Source organism: Lagenorhynchus albirostris, chromosome 8, assembly GCF_949774975.1.
Source record: "Lagenorhynchus albirostris chromosome 8, mLagAlb1.1, whole genome shotgun sequence".
Lineage (NCBI taxonomy): Eukaryota > Metazoa > Chordata > Mammalia > Artiodactyla > Delphinidae > Lagenorhynchus > Lagenorhynchus albirostris.
Window position 1 is genome coordinate 54,445,934 of NC_083102.1, and position 21,546 is coordinate 54,467,479.

General features: G+C 42.0%; 1 protein-coding gene across 1 annotated transcript in view; it reads left to right on the forward strand.

Moving 5' to 3' along the window:
- Positions 1-21,546, forward strand: part of CDK14 (cyclin dependent kinase 14) — a 581,983-nt gene that overhangs the window by 427,637 nt on the left and 132,800 nt on the right. The gene's annotated exons all lie outside the window — the stretch shown is intronic.

Below are 21,546 nucleotides of genomic sequence, written 5' to 3' on the forward strand. Positions count from 1 at the left end.
AAGTTCCCTGCCTTTTTAGTGACTGTGATCATTAGAAGGCTTTGTGCTTTATTTGGACTGGCCCTTTGCTCCTTTTGTTGACAGGCAGTCTTGCAAGGCTGTCCTTTGTCCCCTGTAACCTGTCAGCAGGAGAATGGGGCACAGCGGAGAGGGAATGATGAGAAGCTGCCTTCTTGAGAGAGGAGAGCTAAAGCAGCTGCTGACAGCTTCCCCTGTGTGAGGAGGCGACACATGTCAACATCGAGATCCCAAACTTTTGGGAAACTTTATCCTTTACTGAAAATAATAAACCATGATGGCAATATTTTATGATGTGTTGATCATCCAGAGTGAAAACAACTTCTCAAGAAATAACAAAACAGGATGGTCTTAGAGAAGCGTGGTGGAGGAGAGGAAGAGATACCATTGTTAGCCCAACCCCTGATTTATCTGGGTATCTTTAATCTCCGCTTTGTCCTTCACATGAGGATAAACTTTGTGGTCAGAGGTCATCATGAGTGTTTAAATTATTTTTACAGTATAATTTAATGGGAGGGAGCCCATTAGATCTCTAGAGTTCAGAGACCATCCCGTCTCCCCTCCCCACACCTACACCATTGGCTGTTTGGCCGTTGCAAATCACTCAACCTGTTTCAGACACCATTTGTATGTCTTTGTATAAATCAGGGATCCCCGTTTAGGGCTTTTATTCATTATACCACATTTCATATTCATAGGTGCTGAAGCCCCTCCCCCAACCCCTCTGAACCCTGTAAACTCTTGGCCTACCAATCCCATCCTTTCCTGTTTAACTGTGGAGAAAACAGTAAATGTCAGTGTCTTCGTCATTACTGACTGCTGTGACAGAATACCATAGACTGGGGGACTTGCACAACAAAGGTTTACTTCTCAGTTCTGGAGGCTGGAGGTCCAAGATCAGGATGCCAGCATGGTCAGGTCTTGGTGAGGGCCCTTTTCCTGTTTATGTCTTTACATGGCCTTCCTTGGAGTGTGCGCATGGAGAGATCCTTTGTCTCCTCCTCTTTTTATAAGGACCTTAATCCCATCATGAAGCCCTCATCCTCCTGACCTAATATAATTCTAATTATCTCCCAAAGACTCAATCTCCAAATACCATCACATTGGGGGTTAGGGTTTCAACCTCTGAGTTTTGGGGGACACAAAGATTCAGTCCATAGCAATGAGTATTTGAAGAACACAGATTAAGGGGTGAAGAAGAATTAGGTGTATCTGCTTTAGCCTTAGTCTCTTGGCTGATTCACATATAACCCATAATGCACAACTGTCATAATTTCTAGTTATTGGAAAATAATAGGCTACGTATGTCCTTGATGCAGAAATGCGTTAAATATAATGTGAAGTTAATAAGATAGCTCACAATAATCTGGTACTAATGAAGCTAAATTAATACCAGTTTAGAATTTAAAAAACACTGATGAACCTTTAGCTCAGCGCTGTCCAGAGAATTGCAGAATCCCAGCTCTCTTGATGTGCCAGTGGTTGTCAGGGGCATCCAGAGTTGTCAGGACTTCATTGGCAGTCATACTTCCTGATAGAATACCTCATTTTCAACTCTAAGTAATTTACTAATTTTAGGTTATGAATACTAAAGTTTAACATCGGTATTCTAAATACCAGTTCTTGACCCACTGAATCTGTTAGGAATAAGTAACCCCTTTTGTAGGGGAAAATCTGTGGTATTTCATATCAATTGCCAAGAGAACATTGCTTTGGGATTGGGAATCTATTCTTTTTTTTTTTGAGGAACAATTTCTCTTTTATTTTACTGTTTTTTTTCAACATCATTGTTTTGTGTGTGTATGTGTGTGTTAGTTTCTACTTTATAATGAAGTGAATCTATTCTTGATCAGGAAGGAGCAGGCCCGTGGGGCCCTGGATGACCTAGAGTTTATCATGAAGATTACCTTTATCAAGGACTATCTTTTCCATAATTGCATCCTAACTTCTAGCATGGTCGGTCCTTGGCAATAACAAGTTCACAATAACTTTTTATGAATAATATGTAATAACATACATATCTGTTGAAACTGTAACTGTATATATCTGAATAGTATATACACAGCTGCCAAAACTATAATAAAATACTGCATATGTAGGACATTCTATAGAACTATCTTGACCTAAATTTTTTAACAGCCTCTTTTTTTTGCCAGTAAACTTACCAGAGGTTTAGCTGTAACTCATAATTCCTGCATAGCCCATTCAAAGCTCTAAAAATAATAGCCTCTTTTTTTAGAACAGGTAAATGTATGGATTTCCTTTTGATAGGCAGGACCTGACCTACATATTCTCGATACAGACACAGCCCTTGCTCCTGCTACAGCTCGGGAGGCTCTAATGCTCTCCTTCCCCCACCGCTCCAGCACTGCAGACATAACACAGCGGAGGTGCCACCTCCTTTCAGTTTTCTCCACCTCCTCCAGGAGCTCCCCCTGCCCCGCCCCCAGTTCTGCCTCTCCGAAGTCCCATCCTCAGTGCAAGTAGGTGCCTCTGTGAAAGAAGAGATACAAAGGTTGTGAAGAGGAGAAAGAAAAGCCAACCAAGCCTTTTCACCCACTGGAGACACCGTGAGGGCAACCTCTGGACCCCACCTTACTGTTGTGTTGCCCACCACCACCCCCATTAACCAGTGCAAAAGACACAGAGAAAACGATTCCCGTTTTTTTTGTTTTTTGGGTTTTCTTTTGCGGTACGCGGGCCTCTCACTGTTGTGGCCTGTCCCGTTGCGGAGCACAGGCTCCGGACGCGCAGGCTCAGCGGCCATGGCTCACGGGCCCAGCCGCTCCGCGGCACGTGGGATCTTCCCGGACCGGGGCACGAACCCGTGTTCCTTGCATTGGCAGGCGGACTCTCAACCACTGCGCCACCAGGGAAGCCCACGATTCCCTTTTTGACGACCCCTCACCTCTTCTGCTAGAGTGCTTGTCACTCCTCCCAAGTCAGAGCTCCCTTCCTCTTGGTTTCAGTCCCCATCCCAGCCTCTCCGTGGGCCTGGAAGCCTCGGACCAGCCTGGTCTTCCTCCTCTGGGCTGGCCTTGCTGCCCCACGCTAGAGCTTGGTGAGTCTTGGGGACAGGAGCCCTGTCCTGCTCCCTGGCCACCTCCATAGGAAGTGTTGTGATTTCCATGGTGGCTGCATTTTTATCGGAAGCCCCGTTGTGCAGAGTGGTTTGGCTCCGTAGTGCTATTTGGTTTGTTATGAATTCAACAGGCTTTTGTGCAGCAGCCAGGGGACTAACCACCATGTAGAGAATTGTTTCTTTGGGGAAATATATTGTGAGTCCCAAACAGTTCTCAAACTGTTGGAACACAACTCCATTGTAGGTGCCAGTGTTTTATTTTTGTATTATGGAATTTTATGGTGGTGAAAGGATAATGAGATGACTGCTGAGCTTTCAACTTGCCATTTGTACGTAATGCAGTTTTCCTTCCTGAATCCTGGGCAGAAACTGATAACAACACAAATGTCTATCAATAAGAGAGTGGATGAATAATATTCTGTTCACATAATAGTCACACAAGAGTTTGGATGAATCTTAGCAATATAACGTTAAGTGGGGAAAAAAATCTCAAAAGATTAGCTACAGCCCTATATCTTGTATAGAAATTTTTAAATAATTAAAATGTTTTATAATCTTTATAAGGACAATAAAATTATATTTAAAAGGAAGGTAGAGTGATGAACATGGTTCAGAATGGAGCTTACGGCAGGTGGGGAGCAGGAGATGCTGGGTGATTGTATGGGGCCTGAGGATTTGACGTTGTTGTTTTTAAATAATCTAGCTCTTGTCTGGGGTGGTGAGCTCATGGGTGCTTATTATGCTAATATAAACAAAATTCTGTACACTACATCCAAAGAAAGAAAAAAATAATACATTATTTTTTTCTTTTTGGTTTGAGGGATAAGCACTTCCATTACTATTGTCGGATAGAATCGAATAAGAATAAATGACAATATCCGTTTTCTTAGTAAATAGCTCTGTGAGAGAATCATTCCTTGACTTTGCAACCAATCTCAGTACATCCAGTAGGTCAGCAGAAGCATGGCAGCACCTGCTGTGGGGAGAGGGGTCACGTAGCTAGTGAGATGGCCTGGCTGACCGCTGGGCTTCGGTCTTTGCTGGTCCTGCGTACGGAAGTTGTTTTAGGAGTCACCTGAGAGGAATTAACAGTCCTGTTAATTGCTCTGGCATCCAAGTGACAAGGTAGGAAGGGCACCAGACACAAATCCGGGTTGTGTCCTGGCTCTGTTCCTCTCTTCAAGGGCACCTAAGCAAGTGCCTTGCTTTGCAGTATGGTTTTCTCACCTGCAGAGTAGCCAATATTGCCCTATTTTACTGTGTTGATCACAACTCGTATGAAATAATAGGTGTAACATTACAAACTGTCAGGCAGCTTATGTGAAGTTATTGCTGCAAGTAGACTTACTTTCACAGTTTTTTTCTGTTTCCTTCATGTTTTATATGTATAAAATATCCACTTTGAGTGTCATTTAGAAATAATATTTTGTAAATGGTCATTTTACTCTGTAGTAGGCTGAATAACAAACATGAAAGACATTAGACCTTAATCCCTGAACCTGTAATTATACCTTATTTAGAAAATGGGTATTTTTGCAGATGGGATTAAGTTAAGGACCTTGAAATGGGGAGATTATCCTGGATTATCCAGGAGGACCCTAAATGCAGTCATCAGTGTCCTTATAAGAGTGAGCCAGAAGGAGATTTGATGCAGAAGAGGAGAAGACAGCATGAAGACAGAGGCAGAAATGAGAGTGAAAAATGCCTTTAGCCACCAGAAGCTGGAAGGGGCAAGAAAGGGATTCTCCCCTAGAGCCTCCAGAGGGAGGTTAACCCTGCTGACAGTAACTTCAACCCAATGAATCTGATTTCTGACTTCTGACTTAAGACTCTCAAAAGGATTAAACTTCTGTTGTTTTAAGCCACCTAGTTAGGGGTTATTTGTTACAGCATCCACAGGAATCTAATACATTCACATTAACATGTTTTTGAAAATTATATAATTTTCTAAAACACTCTGAAGGATGTCCAAGTTTCATAATGTTATGAATTAGTTCAATAGCTTTGTCCTTTTTAATTTTAATGTAATAAAAATGAATATTTAAAATACTACATTTTTGAGGGCAGAAGTTACAGTTACACATTTTTCTGTCTCCCAATAATCAGTGCACTGCCTTGCACAGAGTCAATGCTCAGTAAATAGGAAAACTACTTTCATGCAAGAAAAAGAAGATGGCGATCAATCTGGGCATGTGTTATATGTCATATATGACACATATATTTGCCATCGAGTTTTAATTGGCCTCAAGTTTGCAGCCCAAGTAAAGAACATCAGTGGATGAATGGAGTATTTCTTTTATGATTATTATTATTCACATCCTGCCAGTTTTGAGAAATGATTTGAAGCCTCTTGCTGAAAGGGACACCTGGGGTATAAGACTGTAAAAGTAAGGACAGGAAAGCAGGTGCTGGTGGGCGAACTCTGACTTATAGAACGCTGAGCCAGTCCTCCACGCAAATCATTGTCATCTGTACTAGCTCCCGATATGAGATGCCCACCTCTCTTCCAAATGCTATCTGAACAAATAATCTTCCACAGGTACTCTGAATGAAGGTGTACCTGTAGTGATTACTTCCCACCTACTGCTTGCTCTTTTTTGGTTGAAAAATCCAGTTAGAATGACTTCTTTAAATGCAGTGCTTCTGAAACTTAAGTATGTGTATGAATCACCCAGGGTTTGTGTTGAATTATAAATTCTGATTCATCAGGTTGGGAGTGGGCCCTGAGCTTCTTTCTGTAGGTGATGCTGATGCTGCTAGTTTATGGACCACACTTCGAACAGCAAGGCTCCATCCAGCATCTAGTGTTCCTACCTCCAAGTGCCTCTCCCTGGGTGTCCTTCTTTTTTTGCTTTTTGTACCACTGCTTCAGGCAGCCAGCCTAGTTCTGCTGCATTTGCTTGGCAACATCGCCCCCTTCAGCCTCAGCAGCCTCCACCCTCAGGCTCCTGAACAACGTGCAGGGACATTTCCATCCCTGTGGCTCCCACAGCGGGGAGCTGGCAGTCTGAAGCCCTGTCAGAATAACATCACTCAGTGAAAAGAAGAGAGAAGCCGTTGAGATGCGAGTGAAATCAATGAGGGAGTCAGTGTTTAGAGAGACAGGGAATAGAAACGGTAGGAGGAAAGGGAGAGGGAAAAGAAGGAAAATTTTGTTGGAGGGAAACATTTTAAATGAGCTGCTTTCACTGCAGAATTTTCCAGTTAAGAGCGTTTCGTGGAGTAGTTTCCAATATAGTTTCTAGGTATCCTCTAATTTCTATAACAGCCAACTGCTTGTTTTGTTCATTCATCTACTGAAAATCTTTTGTAGCCCTCTGGACCCAGGCTGAAGACTTAAAAAAAAAAAAAAAATCTATATACCGTCTAACTAAACTGAGGGCCTCTGAGAGATGGCCTAGTTAGATGGGGCCAGTCAGCGAGCCCAACCCTTGCTGTGACATTAGAATCACTGGGAGGTTTGGAAAATTCCGCATACCTAGCTTGCACCTTGAACCAATTAAATCAGAACTTTGAGGTGGGTCCCAGTCTTTAGTATTCTTTTTTATCTGTATTTTTTTCATGCTTCCCAAATGCTTCCCACTTGGCAGCCAAGCACCACTCAGCCAGACCTTTATCTTCTAGCCGGTGAACTGATCTCACTTTAAATAAAACGCTTAAGAGCTGTCCTTTATGTATTTGGGTTCCTTCTCATCTAAACCTTTGTCATGTTGAAAACTCTGCAGGATATTTTGGAAACATCATCTTTTTCAATCCAGCAACTTCAGTTGAGCAGCTGATTAAATAGTCAAGCAGCTTTCTGAAGCCCCAGCAGCTTTTCATTTTCTTGGTCCAGTGGCTCCTCCTGCTGGCCTGTCCTAGGTAAAGCTCCCTGCTCTGCAGAATCTCACTGCAGGTTATGCGGCTCTAACCCAGAATCACACAGCATGTTAAAGCAGCTTTTCTAATCGCACTTCAATTCAACTTGTATGTCGTTGGCCTTTGCCAAAAATGAAGTCCTAACACGCTAACCCCTTATCCGGTGGCACTTTAGGTAAGGCCTAAGGCGTGATGGAGGAAAGGAACTGTATATACGTGTGTGTGTGTATGCACAGACATACACACATAATACACACACACCATATACATGCATATATTTTGCTTATCTTGCTACTAGAAAATATTCTGATATCAGCCATTGATTGTGCTGGTTCCCTGCAAAATAACTGCCATTGATATATACTTTGGATAGAAAATGGGGAAGGAAAGCTTTCATCCATACCTTCTCTACCCCCTTTCATATATATACCCTTTTCCTTATCAACTCATTTCTCCCTATCTGCCCCATAGGTTATAATTACGGCCAAATACAAATGAAGGTAGATGTAAATGCATGACCTCATCTTATGGCCCAAACTCTTGGTCATAGTGTTACATCAGACTTTCACTGCACACGGCCCTTGTGTATAGGGAGACAGAAGTTGATTCTTATTATATCTGGATGCAAAATGTGGTGCAGCCCACCCTTTCATCTGATGAAGCCTCATGAGGCTGTCTACTCCATTTTATACAGCTCTTGTCATTAGTATGCCCTTCTTTGTCTTTTACTAGTATCTTACCCCATTGGCCCTCAGCACAGCGTAAACCAGCCCCCCTCAGCATTGCAGTTACTTGATCTATGACGTCCCAAACTGTTTCTTTCTCAAGGGTGAACATTTCCAGTCCACCTCATGGGACACAGGTCCACCACTTCCTGACCTTTCTGGGTACATCCCTTATTTATTATTGTTCCTCTTCACAGGTAGCACCTGGTGCTGGTGCAACAATCCAGATGGGCTCTGACTAGTGTATAGTATGATTCAAGGGTGAAATTGGTATTCGTTGCGTATCGCTGCATAACAATATTACCGCAAACTTAGTGACTGAATGCACACTTACCATCTCACAATTGCTGTGGGTCAGGAGTCCAGGCCTGGCTCAGCTGGGTGCTCTGCTTCAGGGTCTTCCAGGGCTCCAGTCAAGGTGTCAGCTGGGCCTGCAGTCTTATGTGAGGGTCTCCTGGGGAAGGCTTTGCCCCCACGCTCATGTGGTTGTGGACAACATTCAGCTTCTGGCAGGCTGCTGGACAGAGGGCCTCAGGTCCCTGCTGGCTGTTGGCTGAGGCCGCCTTGAGTTCCATGTCCTGCAGCCCTCCTCATGTGACTGCTTGCTTCCTCAAAGCCAGCGAGGGAGAGAGCCTCCTAGCAAAATGGGAGTCAGCATCTCACACAATGTAATCACAGAAGTGGCATCTCATCACTTTGTCTGTATTCTGTTGGTGAGAAGCAAGTCACTGGTCCCATCCACACTCAAGGGGAAGGGCATGAACACCAGGAGTCAGGGATTAAGGGGCCACCTTCAAGTCAGCCCACCCCCATCTTTCATTTCCACTGGATGGTCTCATGGAATTTGTACTCAGCTAAAAGCCTTGGATCTTTTTTTATACAAATTGTTGCCTTCCAGGTCTTCCCATCTTGAACAATTAATTAGTAGAACCTAAATACTGGACTTTATGTTTATTGCTATTGGGTTTCCCTGTTAGGTTCAGCCAGTTGTTCCTACCTGATTAAATATTTTTTAATAGAAGAGATATTACATATCACTTCTATTTTGTGTCACCTGAGAATGTAAGATATTTTTCTATGTCTTCCTTTAAGTCCCTGATGAAAATGCCAGAGAGGTTGGAATTGGCACTGTGTGTGTGTGTGTGCACGCGCGCACACACGTTGGACTAGAGAGAGAGAATTAAAAAAAAAAAAGCCTTGCTCCTAATGCTTAGAATCTCCTTCTAGAGACTGATTAGTTGGCTGTGAATCATTTAACACCATCTGAGCCACATTCTCTGATCCTCCTGGGAGCATAATAGCACAGCTCTTAAGAACGTAGTCTCTCCAATCAAACCAACCTGATTTTGAATTCCAGCTCCACCCACTTGATAAATTATTTTTCTAGAGGGCGCACAAGCAGGGTAAGAGTTAGGAAGTTCTGCTTTCTCCCTGGCTCATCTTTGAAGTTTACACCAGAGCAGAGTGTGTAACATCCAAGCTGAGTTCTGCTGAGTTTCTTCACAACTTTCATTTAGGACTTCTCACTGAGGAACCAGAAAAAAATCTTCAAGAACCTAAAGTAGTACAGCTGTGAAGCAATCATGATTTGAGAGACGTTGTATGTGTGGACTTTCAGAGTGTCAGTTTCAAAATCATGGAAGTTACTTGGTTGTTCTCCATTTCCTTAGAGCCATTGCTAAGTCAGTTTGAAATCTTCAACACTACAGTAGAGCTCCCAGATCAGAAAACAGAAAACTCCAAGCTGGGAACCCAGCACGTTCCATCCCCATCACTTCATTAGTATAGATGTGTGTGAGCTGGGTTTATCCACACTCGATAGGCCAGAATCCCCCTGCGCTAGAGTCTCTGTTAGAGACCTCCCTGACTTCTGGATGCAGGAAAGCTATTAGGATTCCTTGTTCTACTTCAACCACAGGCGTTGTTCAAGGAAAGCCCAGGGACTCATTTTTAGCAGCCCTGGGGCCTGTGCAAAAGCAAAGACTAGCAAATGTGAGAATTAGTGGAACTATTAATAATTTGGAAGGGCAAGTCAATGTTTCTGACAGACACTAATTCTTGAACTCTGAGCTCTGGAAGTTTAGAATTCACTTTTCTTCTGTTATTTGCTGTCTCAGCAGAGAGGCCCTCTTTTTCTCAGCATCTTCCTCTGCCCATCATAGGGGCTGAAATGATGGGTGGGATTTATGCTGTACCTGTGAGCACATAGGTAAGACCAGAAGAGTAAGTTTGAGGTCATTAAATTATAGTTCCTCAGAGTCAGATAGTATAAACCTCTACTGAGAAGGTGAGATAGTCCCTTGTTTTTCTTTTTTTTTTTCTTTTTTTTGGTCACACTGTACACTTTTTATTTTTTTTAGAGAAACAAAGTGAACAGTTTTATTTACGACACTATTTACAGTCACCTTTCAGCATCTTAATATTCTAAGATAGTATATAATGATTTACATAATTTCTCTCTATAACATCATAATTTGCTTCAAAAATCTTGATTCCAGAAGAAAATTCTTATTACTTAACATGAATCCCTATAATATTTATTATAAAACTGCCAATTCTACTATTAATAATAGAGTAATAAAGTCAGTAATATGTCTGTGTAATAATATGCAGTGAATAACAGTTTATCTTGTCATCAACTTAATAAAGTCCGAACATTCCCAAAGCAACCAGAATTTTGAGAATTACAGAGTCTGGATATCAATGCTTGCAATTGCCCAGGTGTTCGCTAGAAAGCTGGTACAAACTGGCACTAACTTTTTTAAGTGACTTTGGGAATCACTTTTACATATAAAAAATTCAATTAAAAAAATAAAAGAAAAATATATGGTAGTCCAAGCATTGTTCCTTATAATATTTCAACTTGTTGCATTGATTAAAATATAACCTGAGACAGAGTAAAACTGTGTTCAGCAATTTCCAGAAATACATATAGTATCCATACATATGAAAAGACCCACCTCAATAAAACAAAATAATATTTAATATTTCAAACATTCAGAAGTATATGAATGCATTAGAAAAGGTCTTTAAAAGCTACATAATAAACCAGTAATTAACTCAGGAGAGGGATCTAGCTTTGATTAAGGTCAAAGGTGTATTTTTAATTTCTGTTGATTTTTTTTTTCAGAGATCAAATATATATATATATTTTTTTAGACAGTGAATATGCTCTATGTTTGCATCTTTCCAATAGAATACATTTGATCACTTTTTTTTTTATACAGCAGGTTCTTATTAGTCATCCATTTTATACACATCAGTGTATACATGTCAATCCCAATCGCCCAATTCATCACACCACCACCACCACCCCCTGCCGCTTCCCGCCTTGGTGTCCATATGTTTGTTCTCTACATCTGTGTCTCAACTTCTGCCCTGAAAACTGGTTCATCTGTACCATTTTTCTAGGTTCCACATATATGCGTTAATATACGATACTTGTTTTTCTCTTTCTGATTTACTTCACTCTGTATGACAGTCTGTAGATCCATCCACGTCTCAACAAATGACCCAATTTCGTTCCTTTTTATGGCTGAGTAATATTCCATTATATATAAACCATAACTTCTTTATCCATTCGTCTGTCGATGGGCATTTAGGTTGCTTCCATGACCTGCCTATTGTAAATAGTGCTGCAATGAACATTGGGGTGCATATGTCTTTTGGAATTGTGGTTTTCTCTCTGTATATGCCCAGTAGTGGGATTGCTGGGTCATGTGGTAATTCTATTTTTAGTTTTTTAACGAACCTTCATGCTGTTCTCCATAGTGGCTGTATCAGTTTACATTCCAACCAACAGTGCAAGAGGGTTCCCTTTTCTCCACACCCTCTCCAGCATTTGTTGCTTGTAGATTTTCTGATGAAGCCCATTCTAACTGGTGTGACGTGATACCTCATTGTAGTTTCGATTTGCATTTCTCTAATAATTAGTGATGTTGAGCATTCTTTCATGTGTTTGTTGGCAGTCTGTATATCTTCTTTGGAGAAATGTCTATTTAGGTCTTCTGCCCATTTTTGGATTGGGTAATATGTTTTTTTAATATTGAGCTGCATGAGCTGTTTATATATTTTGGAGATTAATCCTTTGTTCATTGATTCGTTTGGAAATGTTTTCTCCCATTCTGAAGGTTGTCTTTTCATCTTCTTTATGGTTTCCTTTGCTGTGCAAAAGCTTTTAAGTTTCATTAAGTCCCATTTGTTTATTTTTGTTTTTATTTCCATTACTTTAGGAGGTGGATCAAAAAAGATGTTGCTGTGATTTATGTCAAAGAGTGTTCTTCCTATGTCTTCCTCTAAGAGTTTATAGTGCCCGGTCTTACATTTAGGTCTTTAATCCATTTTGAGCTTATTTTTTTGTATGGTGTTAGGGAGTGTTCTAATTTCATTCTTTTTTTTTTTTTTTTGCGGTATGCGGGCCTCTCACCACTGTGGCCTCTCCCGTTGTGGAGCACAGGCTCTGGACGCGCAGGCTCAGTGGCCATGGTTCACGGGCCCAGCCACTCCGTGGCATGCAGGATCCTCCTGGACGAGGGCACGAACCCATGTCCCCTGCATCGGCAGGTGGACTCTTAAACACTGTGCCACCAGGGAAGCCCTAATTTCATTCTTTTACATGTAGCTGTCCAGTTTTTCCAGCACCACTTATTGAAGAGACTGTCTTTTCTCCATTGCATATCCTTGCCTCGTTTATCATAGATTAGTTGACCATAGGTGCGTGGGTTTACCTCTGGGCTTTCTATCTTGTTCAGTTGATATATGTTTCTGTTTTTGTGCCAGTACCATATTGTATTGATTACTGTAGCTTTGTAGTATAGTCTTAAGTCAGGGAGTCTGATTCCTCCAGCTCCTTTTTTTCCCCTCAAGACTGCTTTGGCTATTCGGGGTCTTTTGTGTCTCCATACAAATTTTAAGATTTTTTGTTCTAGTTCCGTAAAAAATGCCATTGGTAATTACATAGGGATTGCACTGAATCTGTGGATTACTTTGAGTAGTATAGTCATTTTCACAATATTGATTCTTCCAATCCAAGAACATGGTATATCTCTCCATCTGTTGGTATCATCTTTAATTTCTTTCATCAATGTCTTATAGTTTTCTGCATAAAGGTCTTTTGTCTCCCTAGGTAGGTTTATTCCTAGGTACTTTATTCTTTTTGTTGCAGTGGTAAATGGGAGTGTTTCCTTAATTTGTCTTTCAGATATTTCATCATTAGTTTATAGGAATGCAAGAGATTTCTGTGCATTAATTTTGTATCCTGCTACTTTACCAAATTCATTGATTAGCTCTAGTAGTTTTCTGGTGGCATCTTAAGGATTCTCTAGTATAGTGTCATGTCATCTGCAAACAGTGACAGCTTTACTTCTTCTTTTCCTATTTGGATTCCTTTTATTTCTTTTTCTTCTCTGATTGATGTGGCTAGGACTTCCAAAACTATGTTGAATAATAGTAGTGAGAGTGGACGTCCTTGTCTTGTTCCTGATATTAGAGGAAATGCTTTCAGTTTTTCAACATTGAGAATGATGTTAGCTGTAGGTTTGTCATATATGGCCTTTATTATGTTGAGGTAGGTTCCCTCTATGCCCACTTTCTGGAGAGTTTTTATCATAAATGGGTGTTGAATTTGTCAAAAGCTTTTTCTGCATCTATTGAGATAATCATATGGATTTTATTCTTCAGTTTGTTAATATGGTGTATCACATTGATTGAATTGTGTATACTGAAGAATCCTTGCATCCCTGGGTTAAATCCCACTTGATCATGGTGTATGACCCTTTTAATGTGTTGTTGTATTCCGTTTGCTAGTATTTTGTTGAGGATTTTTGAGTCTATATATTCATCAGTGATATTGGTCTGTAATTTTCTTTTTTTGTAGTATCTTTGTCTGGTTTTGGTGTCAGGGTGATGGTGGCCTCATAGAATGACTTTGGGAGTGTTCCTTCCTCCGCAATATTTTGGATGAGTTTGAGAAGGATGGGTGTTAGCTCTTCTCTAAATGTTTCATACAATTCACCTGTGAAGCCATCTGATCCTTGACCTTTGTTTTTTGGAAGATTTTTAATCACAGTTTCAATTTCATTACTTGTGATGGGTCTGTTCATATTTTCTATTTCTTCCTGGTTCAGTCTTGGAAGGTTATACCTTTCTAAGAATTCCATTTCTTCCAGGTTGTCCATTTTATTGGCATAGAGTTGCTTGTAGTAGTCTCTTAGGATGCTTTGTATTTCTGCAGTGTCTGTTGTAGCTTCTCCTTTTTCATTTCTAATTTTATTGATTTGAGTCCTCTCCCTCTTTTTCTTGATGAGTCTGGCTAATGGTTTATCAATTTTGTTTATCTTCTCAAAGAACCAGCTTTTAGTTTTACTGTTCTTTGCTATTGTTTTCTTTGTTTCTATTTCATTTATTTCTGCTCTGATCTTTATGATTTCTTTCCTTCTACTAACTTTTTGTTTTGTTTGTTCTTCTTTCTGTAGTTCCTTTAGGTGTAAGATTAGATTATTTATTTGAGATTTTTCTTGTTTCTTGAGGTAGGCTTATATAGCTATAAACTTCCTTCTTAGAACTGCTTTTGCTGCATCCCATAGGTTTTGGATTGTCGTGTTTTCATTGTCATTTGTCTCTAGGTATTTTTTGGTTTCCTCTGATTTTTTTCAGTGATCTCTTGGTTATTCAGTAACGTAGTGTTTAGGCACCATGTGTTTGTGTTTTTTACATTTTTTCTCCTCAAATTCATTTCTAATTCATAGCATTGCGGTCAGAAAAGATGATATGATTTCAATTTTCTTAAATTTACTGAGGCTTCATTTGTGACCTAAGATGTGATCTATCCTGGAGAATGTTCCGTGCGCCCTTGAGAAGAAAGTGTAATCTGCTGTTTTTGGATGGAATGTCCTATAAATACCAATTAAATCTTTTGGTCTATTGTATCATTTAAAGCTTCTGTTTCCTTATTTATTTTCATTTTGGATGATCTGTCCATTGGTGTACGTGAGGTGTTAAAGTCCACCACTATTATTGTGTTACCGTTGATTTCCTCTTTTATAGCTGTTAGCAGTTGCCTTATGTATTGAGGTGCTCCTATGCTGGGTGTATATATATTTGTAATTGTTTTATCTTCTTCTTGGATTGATCCCTTGATCATTATGTAGTGTCCTTCCTTGTCTCTTGTAACATTCTTTTTTTTAAAGTCCATTTTATCTGATATGAGTATTGCTACTCCAGCTCTCTTTTGATTTCCATTTGCATGGAATATCTTTTTCCATCCCCTCACTTTCAGTCTGTATGTGTCCCTAGGTCTGAAATGGGTCTCTTGTAGGTAGCATATATATGGGTCTTGTTTTTGTATCCTGTTCAGCAAGCCTGTGTCTTTTGGTTGGAGTATTTAATCCATTCACTTTTTAGGTAATTATCGATATGTATGTTCCTATGACCATTTTCTTAATTGTTTTGGGTTTGTTTTTGTAGGTCCTTTTCTTCTCTTGTGTTTCCCACTTAGAGAAGTTCCTTTAGTATTTGCTGTAGAGCTGGTTTGGTGGTGCTGAATTCTCTTAGCTTTTGCTTGTCTGCAAAGCTTTTGATTTCTCCATCAAATCTGAATGAGATCCTTGCCTGGTAAAGTAATCTTGGTTGTAGGTTCTTCCCTTTCATCATTTTAAGTATATCATGCCACTCCCTTTTGACTTGTAGAGTTCCTGCTGAGAAATCAGCTGTTAACCTTATGGGAGTTCCCTTGTATGTTATTTGTCATTTTTCCCTTGTTGCTTTCAATAATTTTTCTTTGTCTTTAATTTTTGCCAATTTGATTACTATGTGTCTCAGCATATTTCTCCTTGGGTTTATCCTGTATGGGACCCGCTGTGCTTCCTGGACTTGAGTGGCTATTTCCTTTCCCATGTTAGGGAAGTTTTTGACTATAATCTCTTCAAATATTTTCTCTGGTCCTTTCTCTCTCTCTTCACCTTCTGGGACCCATTTAATACGAATGTTGTTGCGTTTAATGTTGTCCCCAAGGTCTCTTAGGCTGTCTTCATTTCTTTTCATTCTTTTTTCTTTATTCTGTTCCGCAGCAGTGAATTCCAACATTCTGTCTTCCAGCTCACTTATCTGTTCTTCTGCCTCAGTTATTCTGCTATTGATTCCTTCTAGTGTAGTTTTCATTTCAGTTATTATATTGTTCATCTATGTTTGTTTGTTCCTTAATTCTTCTAGGTCTTTGTTAAACATTTCTTGAATCTTCTCGGTCTTTGCCTCCGTTCTTTTTCCGAGGTCCTGGGTCATCTTCACTATCATTATTCTGAATTCTTTTTCTGGAAGGTTGCCTATCTCCACTTCATTTAGTTGTTTTTCTGGGGTTTTATCTCGTTCCTTCATCTGGTACATAGCCCTCTGCCTTTTCATCTTGTCTATCTATCTGTGAATGTGGTTTTTGTTCCACAGGCTGCAGGATTGTAATTCTTCTTGCTTCTGCTGTCTGTCTTCTGGTGGATGAGGCTATCTAAGAGGCCTGTGCAGGTTTCCTGATGGGAAGGACTGGTGGCGAGTAGAGCTGGGTGTTGCTCTGGTGGGCAGAGCTCAGTAAAACTTTAATCCGCTTGACTGCTGATGAGTGGGGCTCCCTGTTGGTTGTTTGGCCTGTGGGCTCTTTGGTGGGGCTAATGGCAGATTCTGGGAGGGCTCACGCCAAGGAGTACTTCCCAGAACTTCTTCTGCCAGTGTCCTTGTCTCCATGGTGAGCCACAGCCACCCCCCGCCTCTGCAGAAGACCCTCCAACACTAGCAGGTAGGTCTGGTTCAGTCTCCCCTGGGTTCACTGCTCCTGCCTCTGGGTCCCATGCGCACACTGCTTTGTGTGTGCCTTCAAGAGTGGAGTCTCTGTTTCCCCCAGTCCTTTACAAGTCCTGCAGTCAAATCCCTCTAGCCTTCAAAGTCTGATTCTCTTGAAATTCCTCCTCCCATTGCTGAACCCCCAGGTTGGGAAGCCTGATGTAGGGCTCCGAACCTTCACACCAGTGGGTGGACTTCTGTGGTATAAGTGTTCTCCAGTCTGTGCATCACCCACCCAGCAGTTATGGGATTTGATTTTGCTGTGATTGCACCCCTCCTACCATCTCATTGAGGCTTCTCCTCTGTCTTTGGATGTGGGGTATCTTTTTTGGTGAGTTCCAGTGTCTTCCTGTCAGTGATTGTCCAGCAGCTAGTTGTGATTCTGGTGTTCTCACAAGAGGGAGTGAACTCACGTCCTTCTACTCTGCAATCTTGGTTCAGGCTCCCCTTGTTTTTCTTAACAGATGCTAAAAGTCCAGGAAATCACAGAGACACCCTTTGGGAACTGTATACATGTCAATATAGGGAAGGGAGACCATTTTGGAGCTATTTTGGTATTTGCTTTCTACAAATGTATATACGCTAAATGTTTTTCTTGATCTTAAATCCCTCTCTCAGGATCCATATCTGTATTTCCACCTGTCCTTTAAAGGCCCTTTGTCTTGACCTGCAGGTATTTCTGACATTTAATAGGCCCAGAACTAAACTCATTGCCCTCAGCTCCCAAACTTGCATTCTTGATTTCAGCTTTCTCGTTCCCTATCGACTGGCTCTTAAACAGTAAGAAATGCATTTTACATCATGACTCACAATGCACATATACATATGTACATGCACAGATATAACATGAATAAAAGTTGAATAAAATGTTGCTTCATAAAAACAACATGCATCTTTACTGTGTCTGTTACCCTCTGACATCTTCTCTTGGATTTCATCTTTTGAAAAATGCTGATATCAACACTCTAAATGAAATTTACTGTCCTCCAGTGGGTCATGTGACCTGCAGTTTGTGACAACTTGAAAGAGAGAGAAAATGCAGTCAGTCTTCATGCATTCAGTATCTGGCCCTAGCCTCCCATCCCATAACCCAGCCAACAATAAAGCCCACGAAACTTCGCGCTGTTACCCAGACACACCATTCATTCGTTCCTTCATTCATTCAACATTTACTGTGTGCATGTTTGGTACCAGGCACATGGTAGGCGCTAGGGATCCAGAGAAAAATGTCATGGTCTCTACTTGGAGGTCCATGGTCCGGTGGAGAGACAGATCTAAGGCTTATGAGGCAGTGAGTGGTCCTATAATGGAAGTCTGCACAAAGCCCTCAGAGAACACAGAGATCATAGCAGGTAACTTGGACCAGAGTCCAGGAAGTCTTTCAGGAAAAGGTGACCCATGAAGCTAGAAACAGAGGTAGGAGTTAACCTGGCCAGTGGAGACAGGGCATTCCGGAAGAGGAAACCACCTTGGGAAGGCATGGGGTCAGGAGCATCATGAGAACTTAAACAATGGAGTTTTTTGTTTTTGCGGTACGCGAGCCTCTCACTGTTGTGGCCTCTCCCATTGCGGAGCACAGGCTCTGGACACGCAGGCCCAGCGTCCATGGCTCACGGGCCCAGCCGCTCCGTGGCATGTGGGATCCTCGCGGACTGGGGCACGAGCCTGTGTCCCCTGCGTCGGCAGGCAGACTCCCAACCACCGCGCCACAAGGGAAGCCTGGAAAGCTCTTTTGATCGGAGAATGGAGAGGCATAAGCTCCGGCTCTAGAGCACACACACTCCCCGACAGGCCGCCGGCAGGGTTGCTTTATAGGGCGGGGCGGGGGGGGGGGAAGAGGCGGAGCTCTCGAGCGGTAGGCGGGGCTGCACGGCTCAGGCTCCAGATCATCACGGTGCTGGGCGCAGACTCTCTGCACACAGCCCGCCACCGCCATCTTGAATCACGTCTTTCGTGCGTCGTTCCGTGCTCGGCGCGTCTGCACACGGTCCCGAGCCGAGGTGTCGGCAGGGCGGTTCTGCACCAGGAACTTTGGGCCGAAGGGCTGGTGTGAGGCCTCTGCCCGTGGCTCCCTGTGAGCAAGTGAAACTAGACGAAGCGCCAAGGCGAAGAAAAAAGGTTAGAGTTTATTTCATTACCTAGATACTATTTTTATTCCCTGGGAATTGTTAATGGGCTCTGCCAGTGACAGTTACATCTTTAGGGCACTTTACAGTTTACTGTTACATTTATTTTATTTTTATTTTTATTTTTTTTGCGGTATGCGGGCGTCTCTCTGCTGTGGCCTCTGCCGTTGCGGAGCACAGGCTCCGGACGCGCAGGCTCAGCAGCCGTGGCTCCCGGGCCCAGCCGCTCCGTGGCATGTGGGGTCTTCCCGCACCGGGGCACGAACCCGCGTCCCCTGCATTGGCAGGCGGACTCTCAACCACTGTGCCACCAGGGAAGCCCAAGATTATTTTAATATAGCCTTTCCTTATAACCAGAATACTCAGCTGTCTCTCCCCTTGGGGCCCCCCCCCCACTTTCTTTACTTGGGCAACCATCACTCTGTGTTCCGTCTCCCACTGAAAGATCCTCTCCCTGGCAGCTTTTCCCCGCCCCCAGGTAGCCTCAAGCACACCCTGCTTTGGGCTCTTGCCCGCTTCTCCTCACACTTCTGAGAGAGCTCTTCTTATGTCGAAGGCAGCTCATCACCGTCCCGCTCCTCAGTCTCACCAGAGTAGGAGCGAGCGCCTCAAGGCAGAGCCCAGTCTCATCCTTCTGTCTTCTGTGGTGAACACAGTAAATGTTAACTGAGTGCAGAGATGAACCAGCAAAGGGGCAGGGAGACATACAAGCCACGGGCACAGGTTTAAGGCGAAGCAGCTTAAATGAACACATAGAGGACTTTTTCGCATATCACAGCATGTTGTTTCAAGACTGAGGGTGACCTCAGATATTAGAAGCCTGCTTATTTACAGATATGGGGACCACACTTTAAATGTTGAGGCACACATTTTACATGTTGAGATGTAATTATCTTCTGCACTGTTTTTTTGTTTTTTGGGTTTTTTTTTTGCAAAGGATTATTTTTGACTTTTAGAGAGTACCTCTTTTTCCTTCTAACTTCAGAGTATCTTGGTAGTGGAATTTCTTAGTTATTAATACAAAGGAAAATCTGACATCAGAGGCAGTACACACCCACTTTCCCTAGTGCACAAGTAGCCTATCATCTCTAAGCATACATTTAACCCAAATTGCCTTTCCCAAAAAGGCTTTTACAGGAAGCAACATTGACTTCTAATTCTTATTTTCCTTTGCCTACTTTCTATTTCCTGTGCAAATGGCCTAGTAGTTGTTGACAGGAGAATAATTTGAGGTGTGGAATCTCATCAGTCAATGCTATAATAACTCAAAAAAAGTCTGATGTATTTTTTCTTTGCAGGTAATTTTTATGGGATGGCCATAGTATTTGATAATTACTTTGAAACAGAACACTGGATCTGGATGAGGATAGTGCCTTTGAAAAAGCTTTGTTAACATAAACATTGTAGAAACAGGTACAGTCAGGGTATCAATCATACTTTTACTAGGAGTGAGAGAACAAGTTTCACGTTCTGGCTGGACTTTTCATTGTTTATAAAACCTTAGAGGGTCTATTTCATACGTGATGGATTTGTCATGATCAAGATGTGATTTTGAGCTGAGAGTTTCTCCCTTTAGTTGCTAAAGTTTAATACTGTCAAACCCCTTTGTCCTTCATGTAGAATTCAGTGGGAGCTCAAAAGAGGAGCATCCCCCAGATGAGCTGTGTGCTGCCCGCACACCTGACTGTCTCCCTCTCTTGAAATAATGATCAGAATTAGTGGAAAGAAAGGAGGACATGCCTTTTGCAGAGACACTGTTGTCACAGTTGTTTATGTCAGGCTTGTCTTTGTCTCTTTTCCTATCTTACAACTCTTAGAGCCCTCTCTCACCTAGCGCCTTGCATCCCCACCTAGCCCATCAATAGAGTGACCTTGTTTATGTAGATCTGCCTGTTAGTGTTAATTAGTGCTTGCAAGAACTGTATTGTCTGATCCCCTGAACACTGTGTTCACACCCAGTGTTTCAGTGAATTCCGTGTTTCAGTGAGGAACGTAATACATGTGTTTATTAACCCTGATTCGCCAGAGCAGGAAGCAGTGAGTGAGTCGCTTGCTGTATGTGTGCCCCGCCTTGCCTTCACAGCCCTGTACCCGCTAGGAAGTCTATGCATAAAGAGCCAGAGCTCTGTATTTCCTTATTGCCTAGTAGTATCTGCTAATCCTCAGAGATGAGTGAATAGGTGTCATTTCCCCCCATGATGTCTGCCATTCCTCCAGTTTTGCCAGCTTCTGGCTTTATCTCTTCCCCTTTCTAACTCATTTGACTGTCATATTGGTCCATCGTAGTCTGAGTTACAGCATTTGGCACTGACCCCCAGATCAGGGAATCCCTATGGAAAAAGTGGGTGGGCTGGATTCTCCTCCATTGCCGGCACCTCCTTGACCTGACCCCATTTTCTGTGGGTGCTTTGAATAGTATCTGATCCTTACATAGTGCTTACTGCATACCAGGTAGTATTCTCACACAGATGAAAAAGGTGCTGTTATCATCATCCCTAGTTTACAAAGGAGGAAATTGAAGCTCGAAGTCCCATGGCTAGTAAGTAGGGGATCAGAGGAGTCTGTCTCCATGATCTGGGTTCTTAAACCTTTCATCTCCACTGTTCTCCATCAGTGATTTACCATGATCATTGAGTATAATAGCAATAGATGATGGAACTGAAAATTTGAATAAAGTGTGCTCGTTATACGTGAATCGGAATTGCCTTTTAATGCCTTTGACCAGATCAAACATTGTGGGGATAGAAAAGTAGATGCGGAAAGAAGCTGGAAGTATGGATAGAGAGAGACAGTGTAGGGAGAACAGTATTTGGGAATGAGGAAACTATATATCATGTGACTAGAGATGTTAACTCTAACAAATAGTATGGCCAGTGAAGAATGTGAGCATCCCAAGCTGTCTGTTCTGCTTCTT